Source organism: Acomys minous (genome assembly GCF_964271855.1).
Source record: "Acomys minous genome assembly, chromosome: 14".
In the NCBI taxonomy this organism is placed as follows: domain Eukaryota; kingdom Metazoa; phylum Chordata; class Mammalia; order Rodentia; family Muridae; genus Acomys; species Acomys minous.
The window spans coordinates 1,892,243-1,905,035 of NC_140496.1; the positions used below are offsets into that span (position 1 = coordinate 1,892,243).

General features: G+C 54.1%; 1 long non-coding RNA gene across 1 annotated transcript; it reads left to right on the top strand.

Moving 5' to 3' along the window:
* The first annotated feature begins 2,228 nt into the window (after nucleotides 1-2,228).
* On the top strand, nucleotides 2,229-6,806 carry LOC311582706. The gene is made up of 3 exons (XR_014774204.1): nucleotides 2,229-2,445; nucleotides 3,472-3,573; nucleotides 5,525-6,806. It is a non-coding gene; the product is annotated as an uncharacterized lncRNA (long non-coding RNA).
* Nucleotides 6,807-12,793: the final 5,987 nt, after the last annotated feature.

Below are 12,793 nucleotides of genomic sequence, written 5' to 3' on the forward strand. Positions count from 1 at the left end.
TTTGTTTAGGGTGTGTGTGTGTGTGTGTGTGTGGGGTGTGCATGTAGGTGTACATGCATGTGTGTGCTTGTGTATTCAGAAGCCAGATGTCTGGGTCAGGTGTCTTCTATTACTCGTTACCTTATTTTTAGGATGGTGTCTGTCTCTAAACCTGGAGCTTACTGACTTAGATGCCCCCTCAGCACTGGGATTACAGCTCACATAATGCCCTGCCTGCCCTTCCCCCCTTACACGGGTGCTGGGGACCCAAACTCAGGTCCTCATGTTTGTGCAGCAAGTAATACACCACTGCACTCTCTTCTCATCCCCTCCCTTTCATTTTTGAGACAGGGTTTGCTACATAATTCAGGCCGGCCTTGAACTCGTGACCAAGACCTTCCTACCTATGGGGCTAGAGAGTTGGCTCAGCAGTTAAAAGTGCTGACTGCCCTTCCAGAGGACCTGGTTTCTTTCCAGCACCCATATGACATCTCTGCTGCCTGTTACTCCAGTTCCAAGGGATCGGATGCCTCTCCCTGTCGTCATGAGCAATATGGTGCCCAGACATACACGCAGGCAGAATACTCAAAACAAACAAACAAAAACCAAAAAACACCCATAAAAGAAGAACATAAATGAAAAGATCCTTCTGTGTCCTTTGATCATAGGTGGATGTCACCATGCCCAGCTGAGACAGTGGCCAACAGGCATTTGGTAAGCTTGCTTGCCTGAGTGCATGAAGGTGATTGATTAGACACTGTGTCCTTGCCTGGAGAGGCTTTGCACACATCCCTGAGGATGCTGCTAGTGACTGGCACTTACCCAACAGCTCTCAGCTGGTCCTCGGTTCCCAGGGGAGCTCCTGAGGCCCTCTGTAGCTCAAAACGTCACGGCCACCCTGCACTGACTCACTGGGCCGCTTGATGGCAGTGTGAGAATTGGGAAAGGAGGCCCTTCTCATAACAATATTGGCAGCTGTTCCCAAACTGCCACTTCCACTCCTCAGCCACCTAACCCAAACAGCGTCTCAGCTCAGCCTACTGCTGTGCCCTGCCCCTTGGGCCTGATACAAGCCTCCCCAGTCTCCTACCCCCCTCGATCCCCTTTCCCGCCCTCAGGGTCAAAGCAGTCCCTCCTGGTTTTATTGTGAGTTTTTGTTTTAATTTTATTTTGAGTCAGGAACTCCATATGTAGGCCAGGCTGACCTTGAAGTCACAGATACCTGCTTATCTCAGCCTCCCACGTGCTGGAATTACATGTGTGACCCACCACCTCAAGCCATTTGTTTTTAAAGCCTTGTTAGTCTGTATTTTCAGAGTGCCCTGGGAAGAGGTGCAGAAAGTGTTGTAAGAGCTTGTGGCTTTAGAGCCCCTTCTGGCCTGGGAAGGAGGAAATAGCAAAGGGGAGAGGGCACACTACAGGAGTGTGCAGGAGGGCAGGATGTGGGGCCTGCTGCTCCGTTCCTGTGGAATCTGACACTGGGTTGCATCTTAAAGGCTGTCTGTTCTTGGCTTCCAGCTGTGGTGTCAAACCCCTCCTGAAAGGGTCAGAGTGCAGGGCATGGTCACAAGGGCCCTTCCCCCCTTCCGTCCTCCATCTTGGTCTCTGGTTTCTAAACTGGCCTAGCAGCCTTCCTGCCGGCCTTCCCTCCCTCCCGCTCAGACCACCCGCCCTCCCCACCTCCTGCCTGCCTGCCTGCCTGCCTTTTGTTTCTCTTCTAAGACAACGTTTCAGGTAGCTCAGGCTGTCCTTGAACTCCTGACCTTTCTGCCTCCACCCCCTGAATGCTGGGATGACTGGCATCTACCATGATGCTTGGCTGGTTTGTCTAATTCTTTCTTCCATAGGCAGATGGGATGGCCAGGCATCCCAGGAGTCTGGGGCAGCCGAATTATAAAAGCTTAGCCTGCACTCCACAGTGAGTTCAAGGGTCAGCCTGGTTTGAATGGTGAGACTCTGTCTCAGCCATCACTTCTGCCCTCAGTGAGAGAGATGCCTGGGAGAAGGCCAAGACAAGCCACAAGTTGCCCACATCTTTCCCCCAAGACTTAGTCCCACAGCACCGCCCTTCCAGCTCACCGGCCACGGACTAGGAGGGAAGTTGGAAGGAGGGAGACAGGCTGTGGCTCATGAAGAATTTGCTGTGGGGAAAATATTTTCTCTAAACAATGACCAGGAAATACTGTCTTGACCAAGATTTGCTGCATGAACTGTCTTGGCAGTGAGAGCCAAGAACTTCTGCTCCGCGTGAACGTCAGCAGGGCCCAGTTCTCAGGCTCGGAACAGCCCACCCCACACAGTCCACCCAGAGCGCTCTGCCCTCCTTGGTTGGGGCTGCTAGGCCCTCCTGTGGGACAGCCTTGACCTTGGGCAGGACCTAGGCTGGCTGGCCCAGCCTGTGTGCAGGTGGGAAGCCAGTCTCTGCTGACTCAGGCCTGGCCTAGGGCAGGTGCATGCCTCCAGCCTGTGAGTAACACTGGTGTTTCATCTTCAAAGGGCCTTCCCAGGATCAACCAATTAGTCACCCACGGGGAGAGCCAAAGTCCAGGTTACTGCTGTCTCCACTGAGCTGGAGCTGGGGGAGGGAGGGAGGGAGTAGGATCCTACTGCGGGACAGCAGGAGCATCAGAGGATTGCGTCTGTGCAGAGCAGGATGTCCCACAGGATGAGACAAGCCCCCCCCCCCCGCCCCCCAGTGTGCTGCTGACCTGGGGAGGAGGGGACTGCTGACTCTCTTCCATGCAGGGTATCCTTGGGATGGGGAAGTGGCTCAGCAGATAAAGTGTCCGCTGTGTTCTCGTGAGGACCTGAGGGCAGACCTTCCACAGCCATATAAGAAGCTGGGCTTTGTGGGTCACATGCCTGTGGCTGCCAGAGCTGAGGAAGGGGCATGGAAGCAGGAAAAGCTTTAGAGCTCCCTGGCCAAAGTTTAGTGAAAAATGTTAAGCCAAAGCAGTGAAGTCTCGGTTCAAGGAGAGACCTTACCTAAAAAAAATAAAGCAGCAAGCACCCCTGAGGTCAGTGTCTGGCCTGCACACATGCACACACAGACGAACTCACATGAGCACACACACAGACAAACTCATGAGCACACACACAGATGAACTCACACGAGCACACACACAGACGAACTCACATGAGCTCGTGTGCACGGCACACACACACACACACACACACACACACACACACACACACACACGGAAGCAGGGAGAAGGAGGGAGCGGAGAGCTTGGTAGGGAGCTGACCCATAGAGGCCACCATGTGTCCTCACTGTTGCAGTCCAACCTTTCTCTGCACTCTGAGCCTTCCAGGCATCTGTAACATGGGTCTTACAACAGTTTTTGGTATGTGTGTGAGAAAGGATCTCACGTCTCCTAAGCTGGCTTTGAACTTGCTGTGTAGCCGGCGGGTGGGGTGGGATGTGTGTGTGTGTGTGTGTGTGTGTGTGTGGTGTGATCTTGAACTCTTGATCCTCCTGTCTCCACCTCCCAGGTGATGGGATCACAGGCGTGTGTGTCATCACACCCAGCGGAGCGGGAGGAGGGTGTAGAGGTCTGAGGGACGACACAGACCTGCCTCTCAAGTGCCTGGCAGGTAACCATTGTGACAGAAGGACCTAGGGGTAAGGGGGGGGAGGGGGGGCATCCTTCCACGAGTGGTGCATGTGACTCCCTCAGGTTCGTGGTGGGGAAAGTGAGTCTTACAGGTAAGTTGTGTCTTGGAAGCTAGAAGGGACAAGCCTTTTCCTCAAGCTTCCCTGCGGCCGCTTTTTATAACCTTGGCATCAACATGTGCTTGGCAGTGCCAGCACAGTGGGTCTGGAAAATATTTTCTGCCATTTGAAAACACACACACACACACACACGAGGCATGCACACACACACACACACACACAGGAGGCATGCACGCATGCACACACACACACACACACACAGGAGGCATGCACGCATGCACACACACACACACACCACACACACACCACACACACACACGGGGCATGCACGCATGCACACACACACACACACACACAGGAGGCATGCACGCATGCACACACACACACACCACACACACACCACACACACACACGGGGCATGCACGCATGCACACACACACACACACACACACACACACGGCATGCACACACACACACACGAGGCATGAACACATGCACACACACACACAGGAGGCATGCACGCACGCACGCACACACACACATGAGGCATGCACACACACACACGAGGCATGCACACACACACACAAGGCATGCACGCATGCACACACACACACACACACACACACACACACACACGCACACACGTGTTCAGATGCAGAATGTCTTCACCACAGAGGGCTTCCCGCCCTGATCCCTTTTCCACTTCATCTTCCTGCTGCCAGTTTTAGGTCAGAAGTCGTTGTCGTCTGTTGTTAAACTTTGCCAGTAAAAATGTGACTCTTAGAGGAGAGTCATGTGATAGGCTGGAGTCAGAAAGCCCTGGAGAGCCGCCCTGGTGGAAGGCACCTCCCTCTGTGTGCTGGACGCAGGAGGCTGTGCTCGGGAGTGAGGGGCTGCCTAAGGAAATCTGCAGAGGACCCCCTAACAGGAAAGTCTTAGGATGCACTAAACTGTCATCCGTTGTTCTCTGCGACCCAGAAACAGGGTGGCCCTCCTTAAGGGCAACCTGCTGCACGATCTCCTAGGTATGGCTGTGCTTGCTCTCTGCCGACCCCCTGCCCTTCAGGACCAGGGAGCAAGAGGCCCAAAGAGAGCGACTCCAGCTGTGGTGGGTGGGTGACGTAAGAGAGCTGGAGTTGAGAGCACCCTTGGGTTGGTGGGGTCCCCTCTCAGAGCCGTACATCCACCAGCGCAGCTGACGTCACGATGCGCTGTGGACAGTGGCAGGCGCAGGAGCAGGATTCTGTCCGTCATCTGTTCATCCCGATCCTGGGTGTGATTTGTCTTCGCTCCTTGATGACCTGACTTATTTGTTCATTAGTTGATTTTTTTTTTCCAGACAGGGTTTCTCTGTGCAGCCCTGGCTGTCCTGTACTCGCTTTGTAGTCCAGGCTGGCCTTGAACTCACAGCGATCCGCCTGCCTCTGCCTCCCGAGTGCTGGGATTAAAGGCGTGCGCTACCGCGCCCAGCTCATTGGTTGATTTTTAAATGGAACAAATCTCACCATGCTCGTGGTGCCATGTCACATGAGAACATTTCTTTACACGTACATGTTGTATGTTAGCATGTTTCCCACAGAGCCCCATTGTTCCCCTCAATCATCTTGCCTCAGCTTTCAGATCATATATGCACACATGGTTTCATATTTCTCTATGTGTCCAGAAACTGTATGTCTAAATGCATATTTGCTTGATTCGGCTCTCTCTAGTTGCATCCATTGTCCTGCAGACGATGTAACTTTTCTCTTCCTTACGGACTGTGTCTATGCAATGGCTTGGAAGAATCCCATCATGTGCGCGAGCCACAATGGAAGAATCCCATCATATGCATGAGCCACAGTTTGTTCTTGTTTTTGTTTTTTTAATCCTCAGTTGCTGGACGCTGAGATGGTTCTAGAACTTACCTCCTGTGACTGCACAGCGCGTGTTGGGAGTGCTGGCTTGGCCTGCTTCAGCAGATCATCTGGGAGTGGAAGAGCAAGCTGGGTCACGTGATAGAGCTATTTTAGCTTTTGAAAAGTCCTCCATACTGATTTCCATACTGAGCAAGGGGGCCTTGCTACGTAGCCCAGGCTGGCCTCAAACTCAGGGCAATCCTCCTGCTTCAGTCTCCTGAGTTCTGGAGTGCTCTGCCACACTTGGCTCAATGAACCGGATTTAACAATACAAACAAACAAAAACACCAAGGGGAACCCTTATCGCTTAAATAGGCCTCAGGCTAGAGCAGGAATTTAAGGCCAGCCTGGACCACAGTGGGAGTTCCAGACTGGCCTCGGCTATATACAGCAAGACCCCGCCTCAAAAAGCAGCAGTGGCATTTTCTTTAAAGGCTGGGGTGGGGTTGGGTGAGAAGGGACAGATGCTGCCCACTGGGTCCCTCAGCGCCATCTGACTGCTGAGTCAGCTGTCCAGCAGATGGCTTGCACAGAGCCCTTGCTCCCATTCGGCACGCAAGGTCTGCTGGAGACCTCTCTGTCCTCTGGCCCCAGCGTCTGACGACTTGAAAAGGATTCAGGAAGCAAAGTAGAATTTAAAAAATTCCCTCCTCTTCCTTTTCCAAGCCAGAGCTGCCTTCCTGAAAGAGACAAAACAAAAGAAGTGTGACTGCCTTCAGATGGGAAAGCCCCTCCTCATGGGAGTCTCAGGGTGCCCCTCCTGGGTGGGCGTGCAGGAGAGGCAGGTGGCCATGGGTCATAGGAAGAGGCGGTGGAGGCCCTGAGACAGCTGTGTGCACCAGACACACAGACAGTGACAGACCCGCTTCTTCACGTGTGAGCGCCCCGTCCAACTCAGACACATTTGTCTGCACGGGGATGGCCATTTGGAGCTTCCAGGTGTCTGTGTATGACTTGTGACATTGTGGGACATTGTTATTAATAACATGGCTGGCGGTACAGAGGCGGAGGTCAGTTTCCACCCCATGCAGGACACAGTACTCAGCCGGGCTCTGAGGCCAGGGTCTGTTCTCCCTGTAGGGAGCACACTGCTCACTGACTGTGGCTTGCATGCAATTTCAGGCACCAACCTGAAGGGACACCGGGCCAGCGTGTACCAGTGGCCGTCTGTGCCTCAGGTTTTCCACTGCCGGGTGGTGATAAGTGCCACCAACTCCCTCAGGAGACATTCTTTTACCGTCATAACAATAAAGGACGTTTTCCTGAGCCATCTTCAGAGAACCTCTCTCCCCATTTCATTTGACAGTAAATATAATTAGTAAGAAGAGGCCGAGCTGATTGCCAGCCCTTCCTATCCTACCCTGCGCCCTGCCGCTGTGTCCACACCACCTGCAGGAGTCACTATTATTTTGAAGCAGTCCCAAGGACCAAGGGGCAGATGTGCCTATGAGCTGACACGCACTGCCTGAGCCTTACTTCTCCGGTGTTCTTGGCTCTGGCGTGGGCCAGATTGCCCTGGGACGTGTGTGGTTCATGTTGGAGTCAGCTCCTCTCGGGGCCAGAGTGTGGTTGATGTAGCAATGAGGCGACCACTGCCATAACTGCTTGCTCTGAGCTGTGGGGCTGTGAGGGGTTCCTGCGTGCCTGCGGGTCAGATCTGGCTGTCCTAGGCTTGCAGCCAAGACTGGCTGCCTTTGTTGCCAGATCCCTGAAGCAGAGCCTGGCATAGAAGTGTAGACCCTCCTGTGTGTGAGGGACACCGGCTGGCACACTCTGCCTGACGCTCCTCTCCCTGATGGAAGGGAAGGCTGCCTGTTTGGGCATCACCGTCCAGCTGTGGGGAGCATGCTTTCTGTGGAAAGCTTGAAGTCGGGCACAACTCATGGGCAGATTCTGGGGTGAGAGCCTGGCCAATGGGCTTCATCGCACCTCCCTGGGGCAGGCGGTGGGTAACCATGTGGCTGGTTGGCCTGGCCTCCTCTGGCCTGGATCAAGTGTAGCAGGCGCCATCCAAGCTGTAGCACCTTTCCCCAAGTTGCTCAAAGTGTTTTCCGAGCAAACAGTTGTTTCCTCACACCGTGAGAAGTAGGTGGGGAGACAAGGCAGTCTTTGTCTATTTTCAGATGGGGAAATTGGAAAGCCTGCCTGGTCTGGCGGGGAAGCCGAGGGAGGGAGAAGGCACTCTCCCGCCCTAAGCTCCTGAGTGCAGAGGGCTGGGGCCAACTGTGCTCAGTCACCAGTGCCCGCAGTGGGGCAGGGTGTATGAGGAAGGAGGCTAGCGGTGGGAGAGGCACAGTGTTTGTACCAGGAGGCCTCCCTGTCGCCCTCGGTGTTGACACTGGCTACCGAGGACATCAGGGTCCCCTGGCCTACTTGGTTTGCTTGAAGCTCCTGGGAGTTAACAGTGACATTCTGAGGGCCTTATCCTGTCTCGGGGACGATTCCAGGCTTAGGAAATATAGTGGTGAACGGGTCACCTGTGGCCTGGCCTTGCATGACGGTGCTCGTTGGAGACCCAGTTGATGTAAAGTTATGGGGTGATCATTTTGGAGAGTAGCGCGTGCCGTAAGGATGGCACAAATGGATAAGATTGTCCTGGGGAGATGGCACAGTGGTGAGATGCTTATGGTATAAGAGGGCCTGACTTCAAGCCCCATGCACCCATGTCAAAAGCGATGGGTGATTATTCATGTCTATAAGTCTATTGCTGTGCAGGGCTGGACAGAAGGATTAGTCCAGTGTGTAGGCAGGCTGCCTAGTTTTGACGAGAGACCCTGTCACAGGAGAGGAAGGTGAAGAGGGATAGAGCAGGACAAATGAATGACCACAGGCACTTCAGCACACGTGCACACACACCACGCTCTCACACGCTAGGCTCACGCGCACCCTGTGCTCATGCATGTATGCACAGCTTCTCTCTCTACAAGAAGCAGAGGGAAGGAATAAAGGAAAAGCTTCAGGCAGACTCTCAGAGGAGGATACGGTGGGTCAGGCCTGAGAAGCCAGCTTCCAGGGGAAGGGACAGCAGATGCATTCTGAGAAGGAAATGGGAGTACCCGTCCAAAGGCCAGAGAGGTGATCGCTGCTCCTACAGGTGGGGAGAGGTGACTTGTGGGCTGTGAGCAGGGCCCCGGTGAAGTGGGAGAGCCTGGTGGCACGGGCATGTGTGGTTGTGAGTGCAGGGACAGGAGAGGCTTTGTTGGGGAGGCCGCCTCGGCCGCCTTTGCTCATGGGTGTGGCTGTGAGGGGGAGAAGGGGTGATTTGGGGCGTTCATTTGGGCGGGAAGGTAGAACTGTAGGTTGAGATTGGGCAGACGGGCGACGATTCTGTGTAGAGGGAGGTGAAGGGAGCTTTGGGGGCTGGGGCTGGGGCTCAGACAAGTGAAGGAACTGAGTTCGATTCCCCGGAACCCATGTAATAAAAGCTGGGTGCGCTGATGTGCACTTACAATCCCAGCGCTGGGGAAGGAAGGGCAGCTGGGCCCCCGAAGCTCTCTGGATAGCCAGTCTCTTCTTGGTGAGTTCCAGGTTAGAGAGAGAGAGAGAGAAAGAGAGAGAGAGCACGAGAGAGAGCAAAAAAGGTAGATGGTGCTTAAGGATTGACACTCAAAACAGTATCTTAACTTTCATGTATGCACAGGTATGTACACATGTACACTGCATGCATATACACATGCAGGCATGTGCACTCCAATCTCTCTCCTCTCTCTCTCTCTCTCTCTCTCTCTCTCTCTCTCTCTCTCTCTCTCACACACACACACACACACACACATGTACAAAGCCTGCAGCAATTTCTTCTGAACAGTGTCATCTAGAAGAGTGTGTGTCTGTGTGTGAGTGTGAAGAGCCACTGATCTGAGAGGCTCTTTTTGACCACACCAATGGCATCCTGCGTTGTGTAGTTTCTTGGAAGCAGCAGGGTGCAGTGCAGTAATTGGGAGGCTGAGGCAGGAGGCTCACACGTGACCTATGTGTGGCCGGGGTACACATGAGACTGTCTCAAAAAGAGAACCGCATCAGAAGAGTCCACATGGCCCACCTTGGGCCTGACCCGCCCTATCTCGCTGGAGGGCCAGCTCAGATCCCCACTCCCCTGCCACACGCACCCCAGCTCTGCTCCTCCAGGCAATGATTTGGGGGTGGAAGATGAATGCATGTGTCGCGTGCACATGTGTGGTATGCATGTGTTGTGTGCACGTGTGGGGTGATTTCCCAGCGTCTCAGTGGGAGGCTGTGCAATTTGAAGTAGAGGTTTGCTTGCTGGCAGACTGGAAATGCTCTTAACAGGTGGCTGTTGTGGAGAAAGACTCAGAGGTCCCCTTGTTATGACTGATTCTTCCACGGTGCAGTTATGGCCTCTGTGACCATGTTGCTCAGTGGTAGAGTGCTTGCCTGGCATGTGCATGTCTCTGGGCTCTATCCAAAATACGAGAGAGAGAGAGAGAGAGAGAGAGAGAGAGAGAGAGAGAGAGAGAGAGAGAGAGAGAGAGAGACAGAGACAGAGAGAGACAGAGAGAGAGACAGAGAGAGAGACAGAGAGAGAGACAGAGAGAGAGACAGAGAGAGAGAGACAGAGAGTCCTAGCACCTCCTACTATTATTGGCAATGTCTAGAAGCAGGAGTGAGCAGATGACAAGCCCTGGGTCACATAGCACGGGCACAGCTGGGAATTAGGCCCAGCTCTCAGCTTTTCCCTACAGGCTTTCCCAGGCCTCAGTTGTCAGGCCTTTTGGTGGCATTGGGCCAGAGTGGTTCCAGGCACCTGGACAGATTGTGTGACCAGGAGTTTGGTAAGCTGGGAGGTGCTGCAACTCTCTGAGCCCTGGGAACCAGTTCTGTGCTCACAGAGCTATGTTGCGACGTGACTAATGGGCAAGAGAGAGAGAGAGAAGGTTGGGACCAGAAGACATTACTTCATCAACGTGAATCAAGGTTGTTTGTCATCGTAGGAAGTGTGGGGTAGCTGTGACACTCAGGAGGGAAGGGAGGCGCCTCTCCTGAGTCCACTCCTCAGTGTGGCTTGGCGCTTGTCCCATGTGGCAGCGAGCAGAGACATTTCCAGGAAGAAGGTTCAAGGTAGTCAGGTCAGGAGCCAGAGCGAGAGGACCTGACCATGCTCTGCAGCTTTTCTTCAGAGAAGAATTGTCAGGAGCTGACTGGTGACCACCACTGCCTGAGGGCTCCTGGACCCTGCGATGGGTGCGGTGGGAGAGTTACCTGAGGAGAGCAGGTCCTCAGACACGGCCTCTTTCCTTTGTGAGCCTTTGTGGCTGTCACTTTTCGGATATGAAATGTTCCTCAGGTTCATGAAGTTACCCACTTGGTCCCTAACCTGGCAGTGCTGTTTCATGGCTGCCCCTTGGGCTCTCAGCCTCAGCCCTGAGCTGTTCCCGCAACCCTCACGTCACTTGTCACTCGTGCCCGCCAGCTTCTCCTCCCCAATTCTTGCTGTGATTCACAGTGCTTTGCGCTAAGGTGATCTGAGGTGTTGATTCGGTTGCTCGCGCCTGGTGTTTCTTCTCACAGAGAGAGGCAAGTTCCGTGAGGGATGAAATCTCTCCCGATATGGGCTGTAGGTTCACATCCTGGGGACAGAGGACACTTATATCTTTGTGTCCTTTGGACGAATGATCCATGTGTGGGTGTCGGGAAGCAGCTGGGGTGGAGATGGAACCAGGAGGCCCAGAGCGCACATGAGTGGATGCCACATAAGGGCCATCTTGCCTAGCAGTAGCTGAGGCGCCTGTAGGGAGGACTTCCTGGTGTCCTGCAGCCCCCTGCTGGGGTTGAGCAGGAGGTCGCTACAGTGCTGTCTGGTAAAGGAGTGGGACCGTGGGTGAGTCAACAGGACTGGCCAAGAGGTCAGGTGTAACTCACCCTCAGAAACTGCACGTGCCGTAGGAATGGAGGGAGCCAGGAATGTGTTTTGCACTGATGTCAGCCTGCCCCGCTGGACCACACCTGCCTCCCAACCCCGGAGCGTGGGAATGAGAAAAGCGTGGCTTGTTTTGGGAGAGGTGGAGCGCTGGCCTGAGTGGAGCATGCCCCTTCCCTGACTCAGCCTGGGGACTGTGGTATGTCAGCCTGGGCTCCTGGCCCTTCCCTGTCAGGTGCTCCAGTGAGCGGCTTGTTGGGACAAGTGTGCTTTCTACATGGGACAACTTCCCCTTTGTCCAGCTTCCTCTTGACTGTAAGATGCAGGGACCATCAAGGGAACCAGGACCTGGAGGCTGGATGCTGAACTCCCTGCTTTGGCCCCTCGCACTGCCTCCTGCCTTTTTGGCTACCGGTCCTTACAACTTCCCCCTCCAAGGGTGTCGGGGTCCTGGTCCCCAGACCTTCTTCCTTCCCTCCCCCCAGCCTCCAGCTGCCCTGAGGGATGACATCCAAGGTTGATCGCCGGCCTCCGTGGGCATACGCGTGTATGCTTATAGACGTGTGTGCCTGTACTCGGGAGCACAAACACATACGCACAAACTACACTGTCCAGAATGCTGTGTCCACTGGCCATGGTCAGAGGCAGTTGTTCTGTGTTCCCTCCTGTTGGAGGGTGGCTTTGGTGATGTCTCAGGAAGGCCATGCTATGGGGCTTTGTACACAGGTCAGCAGGGGCAGGGTGGTTGTGGGAGGGGCTTAGGAATGCATTGTAGAGTGTCAGGACCCCCTAGGAAGCTGTTGGTTACAGCATAGCGAGTGCTGTGTCATCTCCTTAGGCTCTGGTGCTTAGTAGCTATGCAGTGAATGGAATTAGTGTAGCACTGGGCACTCAGGGAAAAAAAAAAAAGGCCCGATTCCACACAGCTGTCAGTCTCCATAGCGCTGGTCATGGTGCTGGTCTGACTTTGCTCCAAAGCGAGGTTGGGTAACCTGTCTCCGTAGCTGACAAGGTTAGTCATTGCTGACACCCGAGTCTGTCTTGTTTTCCAGAACAATCTCTATAAACAGGTCATACGATATGCCACATGTTTGGTGCCAAATTCCTTTGTAGATACGTGACTGTACTTTGCATACTCAGGTGGTTCAAAGGCTGGCCTTGCTCCGTGAGTGCCTGCTCCTCGTTGCTTCTGCTTGTGGTCCTGACCTTTGTCCCCAGGCTTTACCCAGGGCGAGTGTTACTGTTCTGCCCATCCATGTACCTCCCACCTCAACTGTCACCAACCCCCCTTTCCAGGGCCAGAACTCTGCTAAGTTCCGGGGTGCAAAACAGATGGAGGTTTATAAGAAGCAAGCGTAGGGCAGTGCTGAG